Below are 11,353 nucleotides of genomic sequence, written 5' to 3'. Positions count from 1 at the left end.
GCCTTTCTGAGTATCGTTGCTGACCATGTCCATCCCTTTATGACCACAGTGTACCCATTTTCTGATGGCTACTTCCAGCAGGATAACGCGCCATGTCATAAAGCGTGAATGATCTCAGACTGGTTTCTTGAACATGACAATGAGTTCAATGTACTCAAATGGCCTCCACAGTCACCAGAGCTCAATCCAATAGAGTTCCTTTGGGATGTGGTGAAATGGGAGATTCGCATCATGGATGTGCAGGCAAAAAATCTGCAGCATGTCAATGTCAATATGGACCAGAATCTCTAAGGTATATTTCCAATACCTTGTAAATCTATGCCACGAAGGATTAAATCATTCTAAAGGCAAAAGGGGGTCCAACCTGGTACTAGTAAGGTACTAGTTTTAGGTACTAGCTTTCTGGACTTGTAGAACTGCGCATTGATGAATTGCTCTTCAGTGTTTGGACTCTTAGCAGTGAATATGAATCCACACTGAACTGAACTTAAACTCTGAAAACTGAACTGATACTGTTTCAATTCACTATTATCTATTATGCTTTGACACAGTCTACATTGTAAAAGCGCTATAAAAATAAAGATGAATTGAATTGAATTTATATTTAACAGATTTTTTTATACATTTATTTAACTTGTGATTGCTTTTCTTTCAAAAAAAGTAATATATTGTGTCCTGAACAATCCTTTTAAGTGTCATGGCTTTGCTCCTGAGTGAGGCGAAAGTGTATATCACAGTAATTACACACAAAATGGACCTGCTTTTTATCATCACATGTACACTCTATTAAATTTCAGTGTGTTAGTAATAAATATTCATGACAAATAGAAAAATCGAGCTGACAAAACACAAGCCTTCCAAAGACAGTCTCCAAGGACAAGACACTTTGTGAAAAAACATTATTAGTGTGAGAAATCCTCTTGTCCCACAGAGGAAAGGACAGACAGTGAAAATGAATCAATGTAGTTTGGATTCAGAACATTGTTTCCCATTATGACATAATCCCACTGCTGTCGATGCCAGATCGCGGTTGTCTTTGCAGTCTAATGCCTGGATGGAGATCAAACACATCCGAGGTGAATCGTTCCCAGAGATTCTTGAAAATAACGTCCTTGCTAAGGAACACAAACCCAAAATAATGTTTAATGGGTCAGATGTTTGTCTTCTGTCATCGTTTACTCACCCGTGTGAAGTTCCAAACCCATTAGAATGGCGTTTGTCATTTAGAGCACAAATGAAAATGTTTCTAATTAAATCTGAGACATTGTTGTCTGTCTGTTGAAAGTCTGATCACCCAAACTTTCAGAACAGGCTCATTAGAAATACAGTCTTTTTGTGAATCTGAAATGTGTTACTTGTGACTTTTTGCTCTATGGTTAAGATACAACTAGTTCTTATAAACATCCATGAGAATGTAGGGCTTGTCATAAAGATCATCTAGAAAACCACTCACCTAAACCCAACTAATAGTGTTTTTCGAAAGCAAATGTAAAAGAAAATGCACAGCGACCACAGAGTTTTACCTTGATTTTGCATTACTTTTATCTTCTTTGTGGAATTGCGCTTCATCGGACTCAAAACCGAGTCCTTTGCATTAAAAGTACAGCACTATACAAGGTGAGCAACCGAGCAAACTGACCTCGCCAGAAAAGCTGTCCAAATGTAGATAGATAGGTCAGGCAAATGTGTTCAATTAGGAGTTTTAGACATCGTTAAGTTGTTTTGTGGTATTTATATGGTGTTACGCAAAGAACTGCATGGAAACAATCTTTAATTTGTTGATAATATGTCCCTGTAAATATCATTAATGTGAAAAGGAACAAAACTGTTAGTGTCATATTGCCAACTAGTGTTCATTTAGCCTAGAAACTACATGTTGAAGTACGTTTTGTGGTGTTACAAAAATCAGCCACTTCGAAACATTCGTACAGAGTAATGCTATTGCTTTATTTGGTGGCAGATTAAATTTTAGCTTTTATTCACATCGAAACGTTTATCAGAATTACAATATTCATATTTAGTCATGGCTGCGTAACCATTTATACAGTAATTTTGCAATGTAAATGCATTCATTTTACCTATGGGATGGAATTGTAAATATAAAAGGAATGAGCAAAAATTTAACCTGTCGTTTATTGGGTTTATCCATTTATGACCCTAAGTTTTTCATATTATTTATATATATATATTATATACAATGGCTTGGAAATCGATTTAAGGGGTAAATAAGTGATCTCAGTTAGACTATTTCTTCATTGTTTTGATTTTATTTTTTTTTTACATTTCACATTTTCAAATAGTTTTATCTCTGCCAAATATTACTTATATACTCAGTTTTCAGATGATGTATAAATTTCAAAAACCCTTGACACTCAGTTTTGTGGTCCAGGCTCACATATCACAAATATGCTTATTTAAATGAGAACTGATATAGACTACTGATGAAAATAGAACAAATTTACACCACATATACACATTTTTTTTTCTTTTTCCGGATAAGACTTGGACAAGCGAATGAGCGATTAACTTGTCCAAAGGAAATAGTTGAAATAAGATTTATGTATAGCAGCATTTCCTCCCACTGTTGACTTGAAGCAAATCAAACACAATTCTGCGTGACATTTTTCAATAGTATTTCGATAAGCTCAACTAATGCAAACAAGCACTGTCACGTTGAATGACAATAACCACAGCAGACGCTCTACTGTTGATGTAATGTTTGCTGTGGGTTCCTCTATTTTGGCTCCATGACTGATTTCTTAATAATGTTTTATGAATACGGCACAGGCCTACAGGTGGCCCACAGATGACAGGGGAGCCGTAACGTGATTTCTTTCATGATCATCACGAGGACTGTGGTGTTGGCTGGGTGACAAATTACATTTTTCACTTTCATTTTATAGCCCAAAGGGTCTAAAAACTGGGTAAAAGGGACGTGAATAGAAAACACGGTTGAGATTTGAGGAAAGGAATGCATTTCTGTGTACTCCTGCCGTGTCCCGAGTGTTTCCTAATTATTTCATCTTTAATATTAATTAACACATTGAAATGCTTGAACTCATTATGATACGCTTGTGGATAAACAGAATACAGAAGACCGACCAAAAAGCACATTCCATGAATTATTGTTCACTAATAATCTTTCCTCCCCTCACTCAGCTGGAAAAAATCACATATAAACATTGATCATTTAACAGTCAATAATTTTGCAATGTAAATTCATTCATTCTACCTCTACGCTTAATTAAACAGCCTGTGGAAAACATTCAAATTTGGTCATGGAAGCTCAACCATTTTATATAATTGTAAAGTTTGTTTTTGATATAAAGTTTAACCACAAAAGCAATTTATTCTGAAAATTGTTTAAATAAAATTTCAAGGAAAGAATTTAGTTGTTTTGAATCAAATAATGAAAAGATTTGACTGAAACGAATGATTCATTTATGAACGGGGTGCAAAATCTTTTTCTTATAAAGGGCCAAAAACCTAACTTGCTTGAGGACTGTGGGCCGAAGTTAAATATACCAAACTGTATTACATTAAATTTGCTCATTTGTTTGCTTATTATTTAAAAATAACCAGAAAAATGTTGCTTTAAAATATAATAAAAGATGATGCAGTATAATGTTTAACGTTTTATAATCAACGTATTATAGTAAAAACATAAATAATGCCATTTATAACACAACAGAGCTCAATACTGTATACACTAGTCGAGCTGTTCCTGCCTTTGCCTTGATTTGCTCACCAAGCACATTGTGCTCACTTGTACATTGTCCTCCATCTCAAGTGATTCATATGAAACATTTAATTGTAGTTGGCTTTTTGTAGCTCTTCAATTAAACAAACAAATGGCTATACATTAAATGCGAAATGACGATCTCTGTCAAAGGCATTCGCCCCAACCAACTCCCCATCATTCTTCGTCTTTTAAATGGGATAGCGGGCCTAACCAAATGTTACCATGGGCCAACTTTGGCCCGCTGGCCCTACTTTGGACACCTCTGATTTACTGTCTATGTTTTTGTGAATCTGAAATGGGTTACTTGTGATACTTTTTGCTGTTTGGTTAAGATACAGCTAGTTCTTGTAAACATCCATGAGAAGGTAGGGCTTGTCATAAAGATCATCTAGAAAACCACTGACCTAAACCCAACCAATAGTGTTTTCGAAAGCAAATGTAAGAGAAAATGCACAGTGACCACAGAGTTTTACTTTGAGTTTGCATTACTTTATCTCTTTTGTGGAATTGCGCTTCACCGGACTCAAACCCGGGTGCTTTGCAGCAAAAGTACAACACCATACAAGGTAAGCAACCGAGCAAACTGACCTCGCAGCAAAGTTGTCCAAATGGGTATAGATAGGTCAGGCAAATGCATTCGATTACAAATCATAGACATCATTAGGTTGTTTTGTGATATTTATTTGGTCTTACGCAAAGGTCTGCATGAAAACAATCTTTAATTTGTTGATAATATAACACAATGGAGTTTAATACTGAATACACTAGTTGAGATCCTCTTGCCTTTGCCTTGATTTGCTCACCGATGTCTTGTGCATTGTCCTCTATCTGTTAAGGTGTTGCTAGGTGGTTGCTTAGGGGTTGCTAGGTGATTGCTAGGGTGTTCTGAGTGGTTGTTAGGCAGTTTCTTAGACATTGTTAGGTGGTTGCTAGGTGGTTACTAAGGTGTTCTGAGTAGTTGACAGGCAGTTGCTTACATAAATTAGCATTATTCTAGTATGAATTAGCATGTTGCTAGTATGATTAGTATATTTGTTAGTATGTTTCTAAAATGGATTAGTATATTGTTAGTATGGATTGGTATATTAACATGAGTTGGTGTGTTGTTACTATGTCCAATGTAAAGTCAATGGCAGTTTTTTTTTACAATGAAAGTCTATTGGACAGTTGCTAGGATGCCGTAAGTGGTTGCTAGGGTGTGGCTAGTAAGTTGAAAGGTCATCAGTGATTGGCAGATTGATAGTCTGAGTTAAATGAGCCCAACCTTAAGTCTGTATGACAGTCTTGCGCAAAGTTATGAGGTCACAAAGGTCCTAATGTTAAATCAATGGGACTTTTTCGAATTTTCCGGGTCAGTTTTTGGAAAACCGTAAGTTAGATCAGTTAGAAAAGATATAGCAACTTAATTCAGTATAGTTTGAAGGTTTGGAGTTAGTTTGGTGGTTGTAGTATGAACGATCTAGAAGGAGATGCATTCTTAAAATAGTCTAAGAAGAAGAAGACAACGGAAGAATAATACGTTTATGTAGTATAACAATATGTTGGCTTTCTTAAGCCACCATAATTATAATTTCAGAGCTCACACTTAGATATTGTTTGACAAATGTTAGCAGGTTTGGCATGCTGTCCCAGGAGAGAACCCTGAGCTCAGAGATAGTTGAGCCCAGGGCTCCCTCCTGGTCAATAGAACATGTAAGGAGATCAGGTGGTTCTCGAGAGCTCCCCGTGGAGAAAGGGTGGATGGGGGGTTTCTCCAGAAAACGAAGATAAGAGAGTAGTACTAGCTAGGCTACTTATAGTGAGTTTGGATTAATCTGATTGGCTAACTAATGATTGTAGATGGGTGACCAGCTGCAGTCAATCTTATCATGTGCTCCTCTCAAAATTACTTTGTGAAACTTCACATAAATTTTAAGATAGGAAGGTAGGATGTGTTTGTGCCCTTTTAGAAGCATATTTTTAAATTGTCATTGTATGGAAAAGTGTTCCTCTCAGGAACAAAAAGAATCCAGTGAAAAATGTTCAGAATGAGTAAATCATTACTGAAATGTTCATTATCTGGGTAAACTGTTCCTTTAATTGAACACATTGGCTGCCTGGACTTATGTTTGAGATTTGTTTTGGCTGTCGAGACATGTTTGTGGGTAAACACATTAATTCTGTGTCATTTTAGAAAGAGCAGGAGGCTGTGAAATGCTCTGTTGGAGTCGTCTGTCTGTTCGAAAACACCAGCTAATGTGTTTGGTCTCCAGTTCTGGTTAGCGCTAGTGCTAAAACTCAACATTTTTTGCCATATCCCCCCATCGGTGTTATAAAACAAATGTTCCATGAAATGTATTAAAGGAAACTCATAGTGCATTGTTAATATCCTGTGACTCTCTCAGGATGTCTTTAGCCACCAATGCTAACTCAACCATACACTAAGTGAAGTTTAGTTATAAACAAGTTTCGAGAGGATCACGTGCTTATGATTGCTAGCGGCTGGATCCGCATTATCCAATTCTCAATGCACCAATCAGACGACTCCTAAGCTACTACAAATACCCTGGGTTACGCACCACTGCTATCTTCGTTTTGAAGAATCCCCCCCATCCACCCCTACTCCTCCTTCTTCCTAGATGGGTGACACGGTGGCCCAGTGCTTAGCACTGTTGCCTCACAGCAAGAATGTCTCTGGTTCTAGGCTTTACCAAACCAGCAGACATTTCTGTGAGGAGTTTGCATTTTCTCCCCGTGCTCACGTGGGTTTCCCCCGGATTTCCCGGTTTCCTCCCACCGTCCAAAAAACATGCAACATAAGTTAATTGACTAATCCAAACCGGCACTATAGACATGCTCCTAGTAATGGTTATCTCTCAAGAGCAATCACTGGCTGTTCATTGGTTATTACAGCGGGGGAGTTCTCGAGATCTACCTGAGCTCAAACTCCCTTCTCGCCTTGCAACGGGAGGGAGCCCCGGGCTCGAGGATCTTATGAGCTCAGGGCTCTCTCCCGGGACAGCATGCCAAACAAGCTTATAATTAATCATCAGCTAAGTGTGAACTCTTGAAATTCTGTCAGGAGATGTATGGCTTCTGAGATTACAGTTTACCTCAGAAAACTGAAAATTCTAGCATAAAGTGTTACTTTTTCAGCTTCGGACTGATTTGTAATTTAAATTAGCCCAATTAGCTTAGCTTCAGTTAGTTAGCTAGTTCATTTACTGTATATCATACACAGTCATTGTTTCGATGCTGCTTCATACAGAAATACTACTTGTGATCACTTTAAACTAGAAATGAGAGAACTGTATTATCTCACACTAAAATTGCCAGAGGGTTAGCACGCTTAGCTAGTTCTTTAGGCTGTAGAAGGCTTCAGGAGCTCAGCAGGCCCAGGGTTGGCTTTCATGTAAACAGTTTCTTTGAATCCTTGCCTGAAGGCCTCTAAGCAAGTGTTTTGAGAAACGAGTTTTGGCGGGTAGGCCCTACGGTAATAATTTGGGTACGAATAAATTGGGATTTTTATTAATGCCCTGTGTGTATACATAGTCATTTCATAGGAGGAAAAGGGTCACAATTACACTGTGGTAAAAAAAAAACTCTCCAAACTCAAAAGTTTTCTCCCTTCACCTTTATATTGTGGACTGTTTCAGTGGGATGGTATAATCAAATGTTATCCATTTGCTAACTATATTTGCTTTTACACTAGATTACATGCTCGTCTCTGATTTCATTACAATGTTGAGACTAATGTATTCCTAGAATGGCTAAGCGGAAAAACATTTACTTCAGTTTTTGGTCTTATTTGAGAAGCACATGCAGCTTAAAAGGGATATTTTAACCAAAAATATAAATTATCTACTTGTTTCAAACAAGTTTTGAGCATCTGTTGAACACAAAAAATATATATTTAGAAGAATGTTGAAAACCTGTAACCATTAACAACCATAGTATTTGTTTCTTTCTACTATGGATAACAGTGGTTACAAGTTTCCAACATTCTTCAAAACATACTGATTTGGAACAAGTCATGTGTGAGTAAATGATGACAGACTTTTAATTTTTGGGTGAACAATCCTTTTAAACTGGCTGTTAAATAGTGTATTAAACAAGGAAGGAGAACCACTCAGTGTTTATTTGTTACCTTGATGATTTTACATTAGCAATGTCAAGTATTTATTTCTATTTATGTATCTATTTTTTCCTTCAGAGCAAAGAAATACTATTGTGGTAATGAACACGACTTTGGCTAACAAGGCTAACAAGAAGGGATTTTCATGGAACAGTACATATATCCTTGATAAATTATCCTGTATCAATGCTAACAAATGAGCGCTGCCTAAATGCGCATTTCTATCCAGAATTTTCCTTTGACTAATCAGACGTCTCTTTGTTGGCAGTATGGCTTGGATTGGACGTTGCCTAATTTGTATGGAAAGCTGTCTGTTATGTACCCAAACAGAAAGAGCGTATCTATTAGCATGCATTTCAAAGGCTTTTGTACTCTCCGGTTCAATGTTGTCCGTAGCTGTTAGCTTGGAGCATCTCTGCCCCAATTTCGTTATCTTTTTGAGCTCCCATTGTGGGCACGCTGCTTTGATCGCCGCCATGAACAAATTGCATGCTGTAACGCTGTTTAACTGGCTAGAATTGTCACAAATAGAAATCCAACCCCCTACCTGAACGGCTTCACCTCGGCGGACAAACAGCTGACAGTCGCAACTAAAAGGATTTTTTCTTTGTAACAGTAGGAGCTATTGATGAAGGGTCCCAGAAGCCAATCTCACAGTCCATGTTTTCAACATGCTCATACTCTTCTTGTCCACTCATGCGGAGTGAGAGGACCGTGTGTGAGGCTTTCCAATTCAGTCTCTATGGGAGTCAAGCTGCACTAGGATTGACAGCAGAGAAGAACTACAGAGCATCAGAAATTAGGAAACGCTGAGCTTTATGCAAACGAGAGATTTGTAACAGTCACTTGTTCAAGGTAATCAAGTTTTTACTTACTGCTTGTATGTGCTGTGTAGCTTTAGATTAGTTCCAAAGGGATTTACATATTTCCATTGAGAATTGATTGATGCCTTAAATCATGGGTAAAGGCATGGTTGACCTAAAAATAGATTTTTTTTTTCTTAAGTGTAAAGTTAAAGATGATTTAGTAACACTTTACTTAAAGAGGTTGTTCATACGACTGCCATGACCAGTGTTAATTTTGACAGCAAATTTTGATTTAGTTTTAGTCTTAGTCTTTTGACTAAAATTCCATTTCGTTTTAGTCATATTTTAGTCTTCTGAATCATTTTAGTTTTAGTCTAGTTTTAGTTGACTAAATTTCACAAGATTTTAGTCAACTTAATCTACTCTATATTTAGTTTACTGAAACATATTTGGTTTAATTTAAGTGTAATTTAAATAAATATTATATAAATTTATTTATATAAAATATTCAAACTTAAATTGAAATAAAACAGTCTCATTAAAATACGGATAAAATAGCTTTTCCATTGAAGATAAAAAATTATATACACATTGTTTATTTATATCAAAAGTAATATATAAAATTATGTGTCAGCAAGAACAGTAGACTACTGAAAATGTAGGACTTTGCAATTATTTAGCAAACTCTTTATTTTAACGTGGTAAACTACTAGCATTTTAACCAGTCTGTTGAATGGTTTCATGCAATTAAATCTTGAAAGGGCTTAAAGTAGTCTAGCTCCACTTTGCAATGTCAGTCTATAGCTATCATATATAAATATCAAATGAATATGGAGATTTTTATGCATGCTTATGTCAAATGTCATTAGCTCAGTTATGCTGTTTTAAATGCAAAAAGGACATTGTTTGAGATGTCTTTATGACAATTGCGCATTATGTAACTTGTCATAAATCTGTAATAAACATGATGAGGCCATATATATATAGTTTTATTGAATATTGTTGAGCACTTTTTTCAGGGGAACAAATTGAATTATTCCCTAGTCTCTCATTAAAAGTGTCAGTAGTTAGTCAAAAATGTATAACAGAATATTGATATAGATATTGATTTGACATTGATAATGACATTTTAAAACCAAATTCAGTTTGTATTGTACCACTGTAGTTGAGGACAAGACAGACCCTCTAGTATTTCACTTTTTTTTTGTGAATTTGTTTTTTATACGGTAAAAATGACTGATTTTGTTATGGTAATTCCCAGAAATTTGCAGACAATTTTGCAATTAAACAAATATTATATGTACCTTATTTACCATATTAGGTAGCCTACTATGTTCGGTGGGCAATCAGACACAATGACAAAAATCATAAAAATAAAGCCTCTTTATTCTGGTCTAACTTTATTCAAGATCTAAAATGGATCTAAAATGGTAGGGATTATCCCAATGGAAGGTTGTATAACTATATTTTTTTCACTCCCCAGAGCATCTGACATCATGTACCTCACTCAGGACATGCGTTAGGGCTTCCCCTACCACAATACACCTAAAGCAAAGATTGGCGTAAAACTTGTCAATAGCAGGGAAGCGTTTTCTCTCGTTAGCTGCAGGGAAAGTGTTAAACGAAATCATTAGTTCATATCGATAATCATAATACCATCTTTACATGTAAAGCAGGTGAGATGTCTGCTGCGTATGCAACGTCTATATGTCATGTAAAACAATTAATTGCAAACAGAAAAAAATATCATTTGATTTATATGGTTTGGAATTGGATGTTTTATGAGATTATTTACACATTTTGTGTTTAATTAAGAATAGGATGGCGAAAATTTGTGACTTTTTGTTGATTTTGTGTTGGATTTTTCGCAGAATCTAAAAACTAGGCGGTCTGACAAGAGACATACTAATAATGCTATTATACAATTTATGTCACAATCATAATGACCTCATGACAATAATATTTATACAATTTTTGTCATCTTGGTAATATCAAGTTGAAGTTTATGATGTATTTGTCTTGCTCTCCTAACAAAGACATCTCAAAAAATGTCACCCTTCATTTAAAATCACATAACTGAGAGAATGGCACTTACAGTGATGACAGTTGTTAAAGGCATGCGTAAAATCACATTTGAATTCATGAAGTGTTATAAAGCTTGGATCTGTTACCAAAGAAAACATGGTTCTTGATTATCCATACAATACAAGTTTCAATTTGAAAGTCAAAAATACACATACAGGCAACACAACATGATTGCCTGTAGTTCTACCAGAAAGACCAGGGAGATAAATATATTATTGAGTTACATTTGTTTGAGTATTATTTGACAAAAGTATCAAATCAATACATAGGATTTCTTTGGCGGAGGTCCGTAGCTTGAATTGGAAGCATTTAGATCCACCTATGACTGCCAAGGATGAAGGCAGGGGCGCAGCCTACCCACCTGGACAGGGCCATAGTTTTTAGCAATGCATATTATTGATCAAATAATAGATTTTAATATATTTACAGAAGGATATTTACAAAATGTCTTCATGGAACTTGATCTATTTTCATTTTATGACAAAACTCATTTTAATAGTATGTACAGATCATTTTGACTTGTACAATGAAATGATGGCTATTCCCAAAAATATACCCATGCAGCATGAGAGTAGTTTTGTGGTCCAGCATCATGAAAAGATTTAC

The sequence above is a fragment of the Danio aesculapii genome, chromosome 22 (assembly GCF_903798145.1).
Source record: "Danio aesculapii chromosome 22, fDanAes4.1, whole genome shotgun sequence".
Taxonomy (NCBI): domain Eukaryota; kingdom Metazoa; phylum Chordata; class Actinopteri; order Cypriniformes; family Danionidae; genus Danio; species Danio aesculapii.
The sequence above is the reverse complement of the archived record's forward strand: the minus strand, read 5'-3'. Positions refer to the sequence as shown.